Consider the following 15994-nt stretch of genomic DNA (forward strand, 5'->3'; position numbering starts at 1 on the left):
ACCTGCTCTAACCTCCAGACAGATTACCACAGTGTTTGCTAATAAGGTACTCACAGACTCTAAGGCTGAAAATAACATAACCCCATTTGCCTAAAATCCTTCAGGCCTATCAGCTCATAGACGACTGTCCTGGAAAACAGCTCTGCTACATCATGCAAAGGTCAGCACACAGGAGGAAGGAACATACCAGGCACAGACAAAAATGGGTCTGAGGGCTGCAGAAGAACATTCTTCTTTAATTAAATACATTGTGCACCAAAGAATAGCAGTTGATCAGATCTGTGAAGAAGTGATGGAGAACAGAAGATGATGGACGTATTACTGAGGTTGATGGCTCAAAACTTTAGGTCTGGAAACGCATGGGCAGTTGTTGCGCAATCTGAGAACTCTGAGAGCAGTCTACAAACAAAGCATGGTCTGAAGAGACTAAGAGAACAAGAAATGGGTTTGTGCTCTCATGGAAAGTTTCCAGACATTCTTCAGACATTGCCTTAGGTACACTGCATCTCAGTAATCCAACTTAAAAACCCATGAATAATTTTATAATAGCTCATGTGCAAATTCAAAGACTTGCAAAACTCGTTATTTGCATGGCTTTTGCTAAGATTCCTCATTGAAGAGAGAACAAGAGTTCTATTTCTCTAACTTCCATCAGCTGCTTCTACCAAGCAAGTTCACTAGAAGCCTCCTGTTTAATTCCCAGGTTGGAGCAAGACAAGGGGAAGCGCACGGTCTGTGCTCAGCTGTGATCCCTCTCCTCCCAGAAGACCTTATGGACACATACAGTAAGTACACACTTTTGAGTATGAGCCCCCCTGGCCTTGAAGCCATGGTCAGCAGGAGGGGTGACAAAGCAGACGCCTGTGGTGCATGACTGCAGTCAGGGCAAATTAACAAGTGCCCCTTCTATTCACAAAGAGAAAAGAATGGAGCCATTCAAGAGCAAACCCATCTGTCCCTGGGAGGGTTCACAAGAGTGTCAGAGAAACCTCACAGCCAACAGTCTCTAAGTAGTGGCACATCCTGCAGAAGCAGCACTTTTGTCCACTGGTAGAAACTCCACTGACAGGATGCTGTTTTCACAGCCCATCTGCTTGCAGGCTGAACAGAACCTGGAAGATTCAATGTCAGCACAGTGCTACCTTTTCTAAAAAGCAATGGGGAAACTAAACAAGGCAAAACTTGCCATTTTCATCACTAAGCGAGGATTTCTTGGGCATGAAGGAAACAACTCTTAACAGCCGCCTAGTTAATCACTTTGCCACACAAAAGGCATGGACAAAGTAGATAGGAAATCACCATTATAATATCTCTCTTAGGAAACAACCCAATGCCTTCCCTAAGTCTTTAAATGAACACACCTGTGTTCACAAGCAGTCATCTCCACATGCTTCATGTCTGCATCAGTTATGATCACTGGGACAACCTTGAAAATACACACTGCAGTAACTATACAGTGTTGCCTGCCTGCGTTTGCAGAATGCAGGGCAGACTTGTAAGGAGCTCGCTCTATCTCACACACATCAGCAGATGCCAAGTGACAAAATGTCAACTGTCAACGTTATGAACTCACTGCTCATCAGGACACAGAAGGGAGGGCTGGATCGTGAGTATCTGTACATTTACTGGGAGAGCTGATCTCATTTTAGCACCTCTAAGGAGATGCCTCAGAGAATGCAAAAGTCCTCTGGACTTTTGAAAGTTACTGCTGCAGGAAAAGATCAGAACTTACACCATTCCATGTGTGGAAACCAGCTGGCACTCTTCACAGCCCTGAGTGAAGTCCAAGCCCAAGGAATTCCAGGTGAGCACGACCCCAGCTTCAAAATCTGCACAGCCAACACGAGAGGTCCATCTCATCTAAGCAGCCTGGGGGATTACAGTGTTATTTGTTGCTCAGTAGCAAATCTAAGCAATTTTTCCTCCAAAGCAGATGTAATATTGCTCACCAAGTAGAAATGCAAACCTGGTTTTGCCAGCCTCCTTACTCCCTGTCTTTTGAGCATGAGATAAATGGCAGGGAAAGATGATGAAAACTTTCTTTGGTCCCTCTTAAGTTACGTATCTTATTTTTTTAATTTTCATCCTGTAACAGCTGCCAGTAAATTACAATAACACAGATTAAGAGGGTCATTTAGGGGTTGTTGTGCCACTAACTGAGAAAAGAAAATAGCAGTCTATCAGGCCACAGATAACATATGGAACAATAGTCCTTGCATCTCAAATCAGTACAGATTCAGTATTCTCCCAGAGTACTCTCTTCCCTTTTCCCCTTCAGGAAGTGAAGTTCAAACTCTCTAGTTATGATGGGAAGAATCCTATATGCTTTTCTTCACTCCAGATGAAATGGCTATGCTGATTTGTCCAGCTTTAGATTCAATTGCTAATTTGGAAAGTGCTTTGATGAACCTCAGACCCCTGACTTGCTTTACTCTGGCAACACTTCTGCTTGTGTGCCAGTAAGAGACGTAGAGAAGCAAACTACAGACGTAAGAAATGATCCTGAATGCTTACAGCAGAATTGCAATCACTGCTTCCATAGGTTGATTAGGAATTGCTCTCTTCCTTCATGCTTCCAGAAAACCAACAGGCTCGCTACTGATCCATTCAATCAAAATAGCTCTCCTAAAAGGGTCAGAGCCCAGCCAGTCCTTCAGTGTGGGACAGCTAACCCATAGTAAGGAATATTTTCGCACGTGTTTCTCTTTTAAGAGCTTTTGAGAAAGGTTGTGCTGCAAGATATTTTTTTCTGGGGCTACACAGCCAAGTGTCATTGATCACGTGCCACCAACAAGGAGCAAAGGCAGCCTCACAGTGAGCATGAAAAGGCTGATGTAGGAGGAGCCCAGCATCTAGAAGAAAATGTAAAACTTACCAGCTTCCACCAAGGATGAGGTTGGAGATAGAATGGTATAAAGGCTGCCATGGAATCATCAGCTGCTTCCCCCAGACTGGCTGCTTCATAGTGGCTCTTGAGTACATGTCACATTTTTCACCATTAAACGGAGAGTGGAAAGAGCTAATAATAAAACAAAAAGAATACCAAACAATCAGAACATAAAAGCGTATGGCCTCCATAAAATAACACATTTTTCTTTTCTTAACATCTCAGCTGTCTGAAGAATACTTTTCTGGAGTAAAAGAGATAACTATATATCTTCTGATTTTATTGGCTGCAGATTACACTAATTATCATAAAAAATTACTACCACTAATAAAAATTCTATTATAAGTTACTTATAGTAATCTCTAGGGTACTATACTTAGCTTAGAAAAGATCGTAATTACACTGCATTACAGGGAGAATTTGTTTCCTGAAGCAGAGCTTTAATGCTATCTGCTTCTTTTAACACTTTAAAGTTGCCTATGTTGTTTCTTTTTTCTCCCTCTTTCCCTTTTCAGGTCAAATGTTGCCCGTTATTTTCACTGTGCAGGATGTGATTTTGTCCCAGAATAATGATCCATCTCTGTTGCAAGTGACGCAAATGAAGTTTTAAAATCACAAATATCTGGGTGGGTTTCACCTCCCGTGGGGGTTAGCATGTCTCAATGGAAGGATGCATGAAAGGGAAGACCTGACTCTCTCCGCCCAAAGGGAAACGCACTCAGTATAAAATTGCTGGAAGCCAGTGGGTGTTCACAGAAAATACAATGTTCGGATTTTATTTGACAAGACAACAATTGTTATTTTCCCTTTTAGATACTTTGCATTTTACCATCTGTGAGGTTGATGACTCTTAAGTGACCTTAAATCATACCGCTGTTAATGGCAGTGGTTACAGGCGAACGTGGGGCTCTGTGCGCTACCTGCTTGGACTGAACATCAAATTAAATAGCTTTGCTTTGATGGCCGACGCTGTAGTAAATAACCTCATAGTCCAACTAATTAAAATAAAATTGAAACAGTGGCCATTTCTTTTAGAAGGGGTTTCGATGCTTCAATAGCAGGGCTAATCAACATCTTAATTAACAGTCATATAAAATGAAATAGCCCATTTGAGTTGCTTTAAAATAGACAACTTATTTATGCAAAGACTAGTGGCATATTAATTGCCAGCTCTAAGAAAATATACGCCTTTGAGCTTTACAGCTTCCTTTGTACCAAAGGGTTTGAGAACTAAATTGTGGAAAAAGCGTCTTAGAGAAGTTAATTTTATGACAGACACGAAGCAGAGGCACAAGCAAATGTGGGTAAGTTTCGTGGCATTTTGTTTTTTGAGTTGTAAGATTAATTGATCAAACGTAGCCTCATAATATTCTATTTAGACTTAAGAATTCAGGGCTCATCCTGGCCGATGCTGACCAGAACGGCTATGAGCAGTACGACAGTAAACTCTAAGCACGGCTCAGCATCTCAAGTGGGCCGCTTAGGACCCCACGAGACTGAGCCTTCTCCCTGGTCTTGGAGCATCTGCACGTGCTCTCAGAACTGACCCAGGCCAACAATCAAAGGGCCAACTCATGTGAGCAAGCATTTCCAGGATCAGGTCCCAAATGAGTCATCCGCCCCAATTAGTCTACTTCAGGTTGTATCTTTAAATAGCTTTCATTTACTGATGTGTGTGAGGGAGGAGCGGCAGGGAGGAATTACATTTTCTTTCCTAATTGCTTTACTTTTGTTGACATCTTGGAATAAGTTTTTACTTTCAGAGGAGCAGAGTTGATTTACACTACAGAAACAGCACAGCAAGCATGAGAAAATTATTTGCCCTTCCTCCTGCCAGGCATCCATTTCCTTTTCACTGTTGCTAACAATGCGCTAACTATTTATGCATTTGTCAAAGGATCCCAGCATAAGAAAACTATATTTAAATCACTTCACTACAAAGTGAAAACACAAGGTAATGATTCAGACTCTATTTAAGTAATAATAATATTTGCACAGCCTGCCTGGCGAGAGCGCTTGTAGGTGACAGGAGCTCAGCACAGTCCTGGAGGGGCAGCAGCAACAAGAAATAGCCTTTAAATTTCTCCTTTAGAAAACAGCTTTTAATTTACATCCCTAAAATAAGCTCAAAAATACGTCTGTCGTTTCCCCTGATTAAAGTCTGATTTTACTGCGTGTCTCAATGAACCCAAAAATGAGGGAGCTTTATGTGTAGGACAATCAGGGGGCTTTGAAAGCACATAAGCCTACATGAAATGAGTTGCTCAGCTTATCTTTCCCAACACAGAAAGGCTTCCACCTTCAGTCATCAGCCAGAACTAACTGCAAGCCCAGCTGCCCATCCCAGTGCAGACACTGAGGACAGGAGGATGTGGGAACCAAGTGGGACACTCATTGCTGGGACCACGTTGGGTCTGAAGCACACTGACAAGGCAACAGGGGAACAAGCTGTGTGTGCTCCACAAAGACAACCCATCTCTCTGCCGTCAGCCCAGCATTTCAGTGACCTCATTTGGAAAGCAAAAAAGAGAGTCTGAACATCTTTACAATATATGTGAGGCTCAGTCATACCACGGATTGAACAACGGCAATTTGAAGAATAGCACGCAGGTTGTTCCAAAAGTAATGCATCCTATGCTGCCAATCCAAGCTCGAGTTCAGTTTCTTTTCTTGGTACAAACACTCACAGCCCTGAGCATCATATGGGGTTTGAACAATATCTGGAAGGCCACAGTACTGCAGCAAATCCATCACAGCTTTGCCCCGAAGGAAAATTAAGACTTATTCTCTTCCCCTTGTAGGGAAACTGAGCACCTCAATTCCATGTATGTTTCTCATTTAATGCATACGCCAATATTCTTTAAAAAGCATTATTTCTACCAGAAAAAGCTGTGCCTAGGCAAAATCATTCTGCTTAGGCACAGCAACAACCCTGCAGCATACCTGGGTACTGGTGTGAAAGTTACACAGGGAAACGCTTTATTCTTCCACCTGACTAAAGCCAGGAAGAAAATGAATCACACAGTTAATTCAGAACACTTCCAGCAGATCAAATGCAACATGACCTCATGCAGCACTCCCCTCGTGGCACGTATGGTTTAATGCAGTGGGCTGCATATGCAGCCTAACGTGGAAGAAGAGGGGAACTTACCCCAGTCCAGCTATGACCTGAAAAAGTCGTTCAACATATTTCTAAATTACCAACTGCTCACTTAACCTTTTCAAAGCCTCACAAGCTATAGGGGAGAAGTGCAGGAGATGTTTCTCTCAAGAGCAGCCCCTGGCTCCGGGGTCAGCACTGACCATAGCTTTGCATGAACAAACTCAGAAATGTAGCCAACCCAACAGTACTAACAGGGACTTTGTTTAGATTCATCACAGTATCCAATTCCAATGTAAATGAGGGAATCTTTTTCAAGTCATTGGGTTGTGCATGGTAATCTGAGGCAAGATGGAACTATTACCAGCTTTGCTGAGATCCTCCTAGATGTCTCCCACAAAGCATAAGCCAAATAAATTTGCTTCTAAGTAGAACATTTTCAAGGTCTCTTTTCCATACTGCTATCAACATTAACTGAAAATTCGATGGTTTCAAGGCTTCCTCAGTAAGTGAGCAGCAACACGCCCTATCTGTCATCCTGCACAGACACCCCACAGTTGTACAGCCATCTTAATGTGCAGCTTGGGCTGAATTCGAGCTTTGCACCATCAGCTTTGATCTCTTCTCAGCAATTCATCTTAAATGGCCAAAGCAAAAGATCTCAAACTTCATTTACACGTAACCCGTCGCCTCAATAAAAAAACCTAAAGCCTTTCCCAGCTTTCAAGAGAGACAAGACTTGTTTCATTTTCTCTAGCAGCCGCTTCTGCTTTGCAAACCCCATTCAAATGCGGACACTTACTTTTGAGCTCTGAGAGTGTTTGACTTAAATTGAGATTACCGTAAGCAGCAGAGCGCTTTGGTTGGGGAAGAAATTATTTCATGAAGACACAAGAGAATTAAGCAGAGTTTCATGTCACTTGCTGTATGTGCTGATCAGAGAGCGAATGATGAATTTCTTGCTGCGGACAGCTGCTCTGAGGAATACCGTGCAGCCTTCAGGTGGAGGGAAAAGAAAGTCATGCTTTAAAAGGAACAGAAAAAACAAAAACTTTTTTAGTCCCTTCATGTAAAAAATAAACAGGTCTTTCTTGCCAGATTTATTATTCTATTTACACGTTGCCTGAATGTGTCTGAGAATATTTTGAAATATTTTTTTCCTTCTGAGCCTCATTTCTCTTACCATGACAGCTCGCTTCTGTCAAAGAGAACAGGCCGTCGTTCCCTTTATTATACACACCTGTGTTGAGATCTGGGGCTTCCTTAGCCTATGGGGAACATCACTTTGTTTGGTGGGGTCTGTAACACTCAAACTGTTTGGTAACAAGTTACGAATGTGCACAAGAGAATTTAAACATCACTATTATGTTCAAAGAGAAAGAGCAAGCAGGTGTTCTTTACAATGTAGGCTGCATTTTGCTGTGTTGATTAGATAGCAATTATAGCTTCTGTACATTACCTGGTAGTTACGCTTTACTTAGCAGACAAAAAGCAAATGCTACCTATCGTATCTTCCAAATCCTCATAACAAAAGTAAGAAGGGTCAAGCTTTGCCCCAAACAACTGAAATTCTGGTGGATACAGAGCTGGAACAAAGCTCCTCTGAGGGAGCAACCCGCAGTCTGAAGCAGAACAGCATGTGGACTGTCAGAGATGCCTGGGGCCCAATGCGGAAACAGACTGAGGTCTTCTACTCTCTGACCATAAGTGCAAAACTGCCCATTTTTCTATTCTCCAAAGTGCCGGTTGCATGGCCAGTGCTTTGCTGCCATTGACTCCCTCTGTTGGCTGCCTGTATGTCCTCCGGCTCCTGGCTTTCAGCTGGCATGCACATATGCTATTCAGAGCAGCACAGACTGTCATCTGCTTATCTAGTGTATTATGTGACTAGTGAAGTGCCACATGGTTGAACACCAGGAAACATATTGCTTGCTTTCACTATCAATGACCTAGAGGGAAGAATATGCAAGAGAGGAAATTTGCAGTGATAAAATGGGGCTGGAATTGGGAAGCACGTCTAAACAATGAAAGTGCTCGACAAAAAAAGTGGCTACTAACTTCTAAGATGAAATGCACAGCCTATACAAAAGAGGGCAATGCTTATTTAACCAGAGAAAAATATAGAGAGGGCTGGTCCATCCACATGATCAGAAAGCAGAATACAAAGTTTTAACCAGAGTTACAAAGCTGACAATTACAGAAGCGAGTGTCTTTCTGCTTGTCAGGACTCTCAGCAAACTCTGCTTTCTCCTGTGTTTTCTGTATCATTGGGAGGAGCTGCCCAGGAGATTCTTACTAAGCACCTTTTTGCTGCCAGGTTTTATGTTCATTTCTTTTTTTTCCCAAACTTCTCTCTGGCAAAAAAAACCAAAAACTTCCTTTATAAAATAAATACATCAAAAATCCTGGTAATCTCATATAATAACATTGCTATACATCTTAAAGCTGTTAATATGATCTTATGACACTGAGACATACATAGGCTCTGTCTTCATCCCCATGCTCAAAACGCACCTCTCTGAAACACTTAGAGCTAACATGGTTAACACACCAGGCTGGCTGCTAATCCTCCTGCACTGGATAGTTTCATTTCTTCTGCTCTCCCTTCTTATCCACACGTTAAATGCAAACACTTTGCATCTGCCCACGTCACCGGTTGTTCAACAAAGGAGCAAGGGTCAGGGCTGAATCTGCTGTGATCTGTTATAGCTCAAGGACCTTATAACCATATGACATCATTTCTCATGATGAAGTTCAAGCCTTTTTCCAGTCCTAGGCACACAGTACACATCTAAAGAGCTAACTACTGCAGGACTGTCCACCTGCACTGTAGGTGGGTCACCCAGAAAAGTAAGTTCAGCTCAGATTTGTGGGTGGGAAACGACTCTGAGCGCACACTGCAAGCCTCCCAGTATGAGAGCCCCCAGGACAGTGACATTTCTAATGCTACATATACCATTAGGAACAAGAAATAACAGGAGTTAGGCTTATATAATATCAGAATCCTCCTTCTGTTTTGCATGCCATCACTTACTTATGGAGTCAATTCCACCAAAAACCATACAGAACTCCAGACAAAGCACACTCCAACCCAGCGCTGTCTGGCCTAAGATCATGGGAGTTATCAGTGCAAAACAAATCAAGTTAGGCGTTCAGTAGAATATATATCAAAAATCAGAGGATCTGAATCTTCTTGCCCCACAAGATAAACATTTTTAGTAGAATACAGAATAGTATATTCAACTGAAGAAGATACTTGGACTTCTGTCTTACTATATGTCTTGTACGTAGGTCATTCTGATAGCAGGGCATCCTATTTATTTCAAAGGAGGCTACCACAAATACAAAGAGCACAATAATGCTATTTGCTGGAGCAAATCCTCAGCTACAACACACTGTTTCTCAACAGTCACCACCATTAGGTCTGAATTTTTGCCAGCTATGAACAAGAGCCTGAATGCCACACTCATACACATCTGTCCCAGCAGAGGTGACCCGCTGTTGCTGCTGCCACTGCTGAATTGCACCACCCACTGCTTCACTGTGCTCACATCTACTCGGTGGTCTCCATCAGTGTTCAGCAAGCATTTGGTGAGCTCAGTGGGTGCCATTTTTTTCAGCACAGAGAAATTCAATGACACACCTTTGCCTCATCCACATTTCCACAACAGATTCCATTCTGCCAGACTGCCCCTCCACTGCCATTTGTCTCATGGCTGTATAATGGAAATGGAACACAGGTGGGAAGGTTCAACCTCTGCTGCCATACCACCACCCTCTGATATCATGAGTCAATATAATAATACAGGAGGCATAACTTTTGGAGCAGCCCTCATAGTTATTAATTAGACATTTTTATTAATAAAGACCTATGCTCTTCAATTCATTTATGGAACTTCACCTAAAATACAGATCTCACCATCCAAAACACGTAACCCACTGGTTTAGGTTATCTGAACCCATAACACATATCAGTTTGACTCTGTACTCAGCATCCAGAACAGAAGCTTAACATGAAGTGGAATCAAATTACCCCATACCAAAACTAAATGCTCTCTGAACAGCTTTACTGAGTTGCATTTAACCATGTTTTGATGCTGCTCTGAACTGTGGCCCCTGCTGTTAAGTCTTGTTTAAGACAATTCAGGTTTAGCAGAAAGAAACATCTACTCTTAAGAACTCCCTTGCTAAGGAACTTCCTCACTGCTATTTAAGGTACTGGTTCCAAGTTTATTGCCTTACACCAAAGGAAAATAAAAGCTAAACATCACTATTTGCCACAGATATGGTTTCATTTGTCCTAAGGTACCATCATTTTTCCTTGCTGAAACGGCTGCCTCTACGTATGCATCTCAGCATGCTAATACCAAATAAATTTGAGGTTGAGGCTGATTAAAACTGAAAGTAAGCCTCAATCTGACATGTTATTTTGATTGGGTTTCCAAAGTTCACATAGTTCCCGTTCTAATTTATGTTATGCATGGTATACATCTTCTTGGTTGAACAATTACATTATTCTAAACAATTATATTGCTATGATACACATAATGCATGGCTCCCGAGCATAAAGTTCTTTAATGATGGCAGATTGTAAAGTGGTACAGTTCACTTTTAAAAGGTCATGCATCTTTTTTTCAGTAGATTAACATTTTATCTTTTAATGGTGTTAAGAAAAGGTCAAAGATTCTAACAGATGGAATATGGAAAGCTTCTATTGAAGAAGATCAATGTGTTAAGCATCAATCCAAGTCCAGAAACACAGCCATTTAACGACTGTTGTTCTTGTTTTATTTTAAATTACCGCTGTCTGGGCTGTTTAAATGCTAAAGTTACATTTTCATATTTTTTCCTTAAAAAGGCCCATCGCCACCTGACACGTATCAATGTTTGTGTTGTATTCGCAAAAAAACCATCTTCATTGTACAAAACAGGAGAGGTTATTGAAATAATTAGCTTCCCCTTAGGCTAATGGCCTGTCACTTTGACATCCCAACGAATGCCACACAATGAACCCCAACAGCACCACGGAAGATAATTCTGTATTGATATAACTAAGCACATCTGCAGTAATTTGAGGGGATCTGTGCTCTCAGTAAAGACTGTTTTCTGGTGTAACATGCTGTTGAACAGAAAACTTTTAATACGGCTATAATACAAACTCATGGTTATATTGTTCAAGAAGGAAATATTTAGGTAGTAGCTCTTTACAGTAGTATTTTATTATCATTTTTAGATCTAGCTTCTGTAAGAGAACAAAGCTTAAGCATTTCAGTTCTCCCAATAACTTCAAACCTCAAGGGAAGAAAGTGTTAAGTGTTTGCAGGAGGCTGTAAGCTATTCTGAGCAGCTACATGCCTCTGCTTTTACAAAATAACTCTTACAACAGAGTAACACGATTGGTTTTCTGTGTGGTAAATACCAATACAAAAAATAACAGGAAGGGGTCAAGCTGCTTTGTAAAAAGTTACCAGGGAGCTTCTAAAGATGGTTGAGCTCGTATCTCTGCAGCCCACGGGAACGCTTCTCAAGTTTCCTGTATTCTGAGTTCCTGCTATCCCCCCGAGCCACTCCTGCTCCTAAGAAAAGGGCTCCAAGGAGAAGGCAACATTCCAGAAGCATGAGGGGGTCTTCAGGGTCTCTGGAGGTAAATGCTACTAAGCAACAGAAAGTGAATTCGCAGTCCAGTATCCACCTTGACTTGTGCACTGAAGCATTTTAGGAGCAAATAAAGTCTACAGATACAGTATCTTTGATTACTACACATGAGAACAAAACGGCAAGCACTGGGAGTCACCTGTACCTTGCTGGCAGCATGCTTCCTTCTAATGGAAATGCACAGCAGTATTTTGGCAATCTAGCAAGCAAGCAAGCTAACAAGAATTAGAGTTTACAAAGACATCTATGCACTCAAAAAATCAAACATTCAATGTCAGCTGGACATATTTAAGCACAAACCACCCAATTCAATAAATCATTTATTGCTCAGACTACAATACTAAATGCTAGGATCACGATACCCTAAAGGAAAGCACAATCTTAGTGTGCAGGTGAAGAACAAGTTTGCAGCATACCCCAAGACTAACACAAGCTAACTTTTTGGACCAGTCTGTGCAGACAACTGCAAAGCTGTTACTGCTCCTAGCTGCCTCAGAGCCAAAGAAGCTCCAGGGGCTTGTGCTTACCTCCTGCACCACCAGCACGGCTTGTTGATGGCCACCATCTCTTGGGTAGGACAGCCTGTGACAGCTGGGTAACCAAGAGTGCCACTTAATGGAGAACTACCTACTGTTACTGCTGCAAAGACATGCGGTAAGGTACTGGACTAATTAAGTGGGCTGCCATATTCCTCAGTTACACTGGATTTAAAACGCAGCCCCCTAAATAGCTTTGCTAAGGGGACAGAGTTCCTACTGCAGTGCAAGAAAAATGATGAAAGCAGCCAGCAGACACTGCTGCCTATCTGAACATCTGGCAGCAATTAGGAATCTAAGAGGATGGCTAAATATTCTCTTTTAAGCAGCTGAACTATTCAAGCAAATCTTCTTGCTTCTTCACTTGCCCTAACCACTGCATTTTTCCAAAGTAACATAAGCCCAAGTCATTCTCATGCAAAGCCCAGAGTCACCTTGAAACTGAGGAAAAGAAACAACTTCCCTCTCTGGGTTAGTCAAGCAAAAGCAATAAAGCTGGACACTGTGAACGTGCTAAAACCAACACTGAGACTGTCATTCCTTGTGAACTCCCCTCACAGTTTCACACACAGGCTGTGTAAAGCAGCCAGGCAAGAAGCCCTCACTGGATCCTGGGATGGCTTAGTGGGACAGGAACCACAAGCCAGCAGTTTGCAGCACCAAGACACCTCCAGAAGCACGATAGCTACACAGGTCCATAAAACCAGAAAGCCATGAAATACTCTTAATAATCCTCCTCACGCAGTCACAAAGTCTGTAAGCCTCTAAAGGTAAAAGCTAAGTCTAGAGAAGTATAAGGTATCAATTTACTGTTTCAAATTACCCTACTTCATTATCAGTGGTTGTTTTTCGTTTTGGTTTTGTTCGAAGGCTGAAGCTTCAACAAGCACAATGGGATCCAAGAGATCGAGAAAAGATGTTTCCTTTGTATGGCTGCTCAAGAGCACTAAAATGCCAAATTAGACCTATGAACAGCTCCAGGATGCTGTATTTCTCCCTGCCTTTGCAGAGGCATAAACACAAAGATGCCAGAAAAAGAGCATTAACACACACAGATTAAATGGACTCCAACTTCCTTTTCTCTCTTCTGCCTTTGCTCTGCAGAGCTGGAGAGAGAAGCAGAATTAAATACTTGTTTTTGTCACTTGAGTCAGCACATATAATTCTTCACACACGTAGGAACTATCTTTGCCGAGAAGGAAAATACCATTTTCACTATAACTTTTCACAGTGGAACTGTGCCTTAAATCAAACAAGCAAGTACTGAGTCACCTCTGTGGCACAGCAACAACAATTTGATCTGCTACGTGGCAAGCTTTGGTTTGGAGATACTAAACAATTCCTCATCCCAAGCCTCGGGCTTGTAAGTATGATAGAAGATGATGCAATGCATCCAGGCTCTGGGGAGTAAAGGAACAGTCAAACCACTCCTGAGAAACCCTTTGTGCAGAAAAATTTATTGTGGGCCTCCAGGTACGAAGGCTATGGATGAAATGCAACTCAATAAAGACATGCCAAGGTGTATCAGGAGAGCTAATGAACACTTCAGTATTTGCACTTAGTCAGATAGAGCAGCGTGTTGCAGTTGAGAAAGGAGAGACTAATCATGTGAGTATCATTTCTGTGATAACAAATGCTCTCAGCTTTTTGAGCCTCGTGCTTTGGTTTTGTTTGGCACAAAGATAATCCCCCATTAAGGAAATCTCATCAGTTCTCCCACCTTTATGCTTTCCTTCTTTACCATTTTGATTTCTTAGAGGAGTTGCATTTAACTTGATGGTCACCTGCCTTTTCAACAGCTCTACTTTCCACGCGTACAGCCCACAGTCATGCAGACACTTTGTGTCCCACCCTACAAAACACTAAGGAAGTCCACTGAGATATACAGTGATTTTCTAATTTACGTGTCCTGCTTGATTGCCACGCTCCAGTGCAGCTGATGAGACATAGCAAAGAAACAGCTAAAATCTTACTGCCCACAGACAATATCGACATGAGCACCAGGAATTCGTACCACCTATGGAAAGCAGCGCCGCACACGTGCAATAAGATGGGAGAGCATATCTTCCAGAAATGCCCTTACAGCACCCAGTCAGCTTCCAAAAGGATTATTCATTATACAACATTCTGGCTTGATAATGAATTCTGATAGAGGACGTGATGTTAACTCAGCTATTCCTTTTTGGTTCTCCTCTCGGATTTAAATATATATGTATATATTTATATATATATATTTTAGCCTCTGAATACTTTTGTGATCTGATTTCTTACACCCTGCAGGGGACAGCATTGGGTAAAGAAAAGTAGAAATCATTTGATAAAAAAAGCATTTGCTTTCAATTATCAAACCGCACTTTGTTAATTGAGACACAAAAAAGTATTCTTCCTTTAGGTCGACGCAAATCCTCTCTCTCTCTCCCCACCCTTCAACTGCTCTGAATTATTAATCATAATTCCTTCAGCTACAGAGTTCACTCAATCAGCAGTGAGAAAGATTCCAACCATTTGCAGCCACCAGTGTTAGAGAAGGCAACAGAAACGCTGTACAGTACTGCTGTAACTTAGGACTTCCTTCCTATGCAGACTGTGTTAATGCTGTTTTTCAGCAGCGATAGCAAATCCTCTGCCAGAACAGAGGTGTCAGCATGCAGGTGAGAAATACTGTTTTCCTACTCTCCTCTTTCATTAAACTACGCATGTGTATGGACACACACAAATTGGGACTGTAAATGTGCATGTAAATGCAAGCCAAAGCGTTTGCCTTTTATTTTTCTTAGCCACTGTCACAAAAGAAAGGTGCTTTCTCCTCCTGCAAATAAGGGCTGTGTTTAGAAGCGACACTGCAAAAGGTATATGGTAGCCTTGTTTATTTTGGACAGATGCAAAGAAGAATCTCTGAACTTCTGCCAGTGATCAAAGGAACTGATGATGTAGAACAGATTCATGGGCCATGTCCTATCAGCCTGCACTTTACCCATCATCCATCATCCAAACCCTAAGCCTTTTTCTGAGTGATGATTGCACCCTAAACACATAAAATTAATCACCACTCCAGCCTGGCCAGGTGTCTTGCCTCCAGAAATTATCTCACTGCAGCAACAGAACTGCTAGAATCTGATATCAGTACTGTAATTTAATTTAAAGAATACTGCATGGTAATGCTCAGATTGATTTACATATCTGAAAAGTTTCTCGTTTCACAAAGCCAATATAAATTCTTAGAGAAATATGTAACTGGAAAAAAAAAAAACAAACTGGTTGATCGTAAACTCGGGGCATTTGAATATTTATTAGTTTCTGGAATTTTCTGTTGATGCTTTCTACCCCGATCATAGCTCAACATCGGTCTTAAAAAGCAGTCTGCAAAACCAGAAGGGCCAGGTATGTGAGCAGTACGTGTTTGCCCCTGGATCCGTACCTCAGTGAGGCACTGGCTGTGGGGGATGGCAGTTTGCACACCACCATCGCCTGCTCTCATTTTCAGGGAGCTCCTCATGATTATTTTTATGTATTTCTTCTTTCCTTCATTAGAAAAAGGGAGAGAAATTAAGTGGTGGGATATTAAACTACTCCTCGCACCTATGCTTTTGAAATGACAACAGAGACATCATGGCTAAATGTGACAGAGGCTAATAAATTAGCTCAGATACAGACTAGATCTGGATGAAATGCAGGCCCCGCTGTATTTCGGCAGCTCATCTCCACACCAGCTCTCCACTTCTCACACATAACACACGCAGCATCTGTGTTTTATATAAATAGTAGCGATTATAAGTACCAATGTGAAAATAATCCGCACCTAATGATAAATGGAAA

At 41.8% G+C, this 15994-nt stretch overlaps 1 long non-coding RNA gene across 2 annotated transcripts in view; it reads right to left on the reverse strand.

The window, feature by feature from the left end:
• The window catches only part of LOC140257476 (uncharacterized), a 75368-nt gene that overhangs the window by 6610 nt on the left and 52764 nt on the right, over positions 1–15994 (reverse strand). For both annotated transcript variants that reach the window (XR_011905029.1, XR_011905030.1), the window contains 2 exons: positions 2876–2971; positions 1733–1869 (listed from right to left, as the gene is read on the reverse strand). This is a non-coding gene — a long non-coding RNA (uncharacterized lncRNA). The remainder of the gene's footprint in view (positions 1–1732; positions 1870–2875; positions 2972–15994) is intronic.

The sequence above is a fragment of the Excalfactoria chinensis genome, chromosome 11 (assembly GCF_039878825.1).
Source record: "Excalfactoria chinensis isolate bCotChi1 chromosome 11, bCotChi1.hap2, whole genome shotgun sequence".
Lineage (NCBI taxonomy): Eukaryota > Metazoa > Chordata > Aves > Galliformes > Phasianidae > Excalfactoria > Excalfactoria chinensis.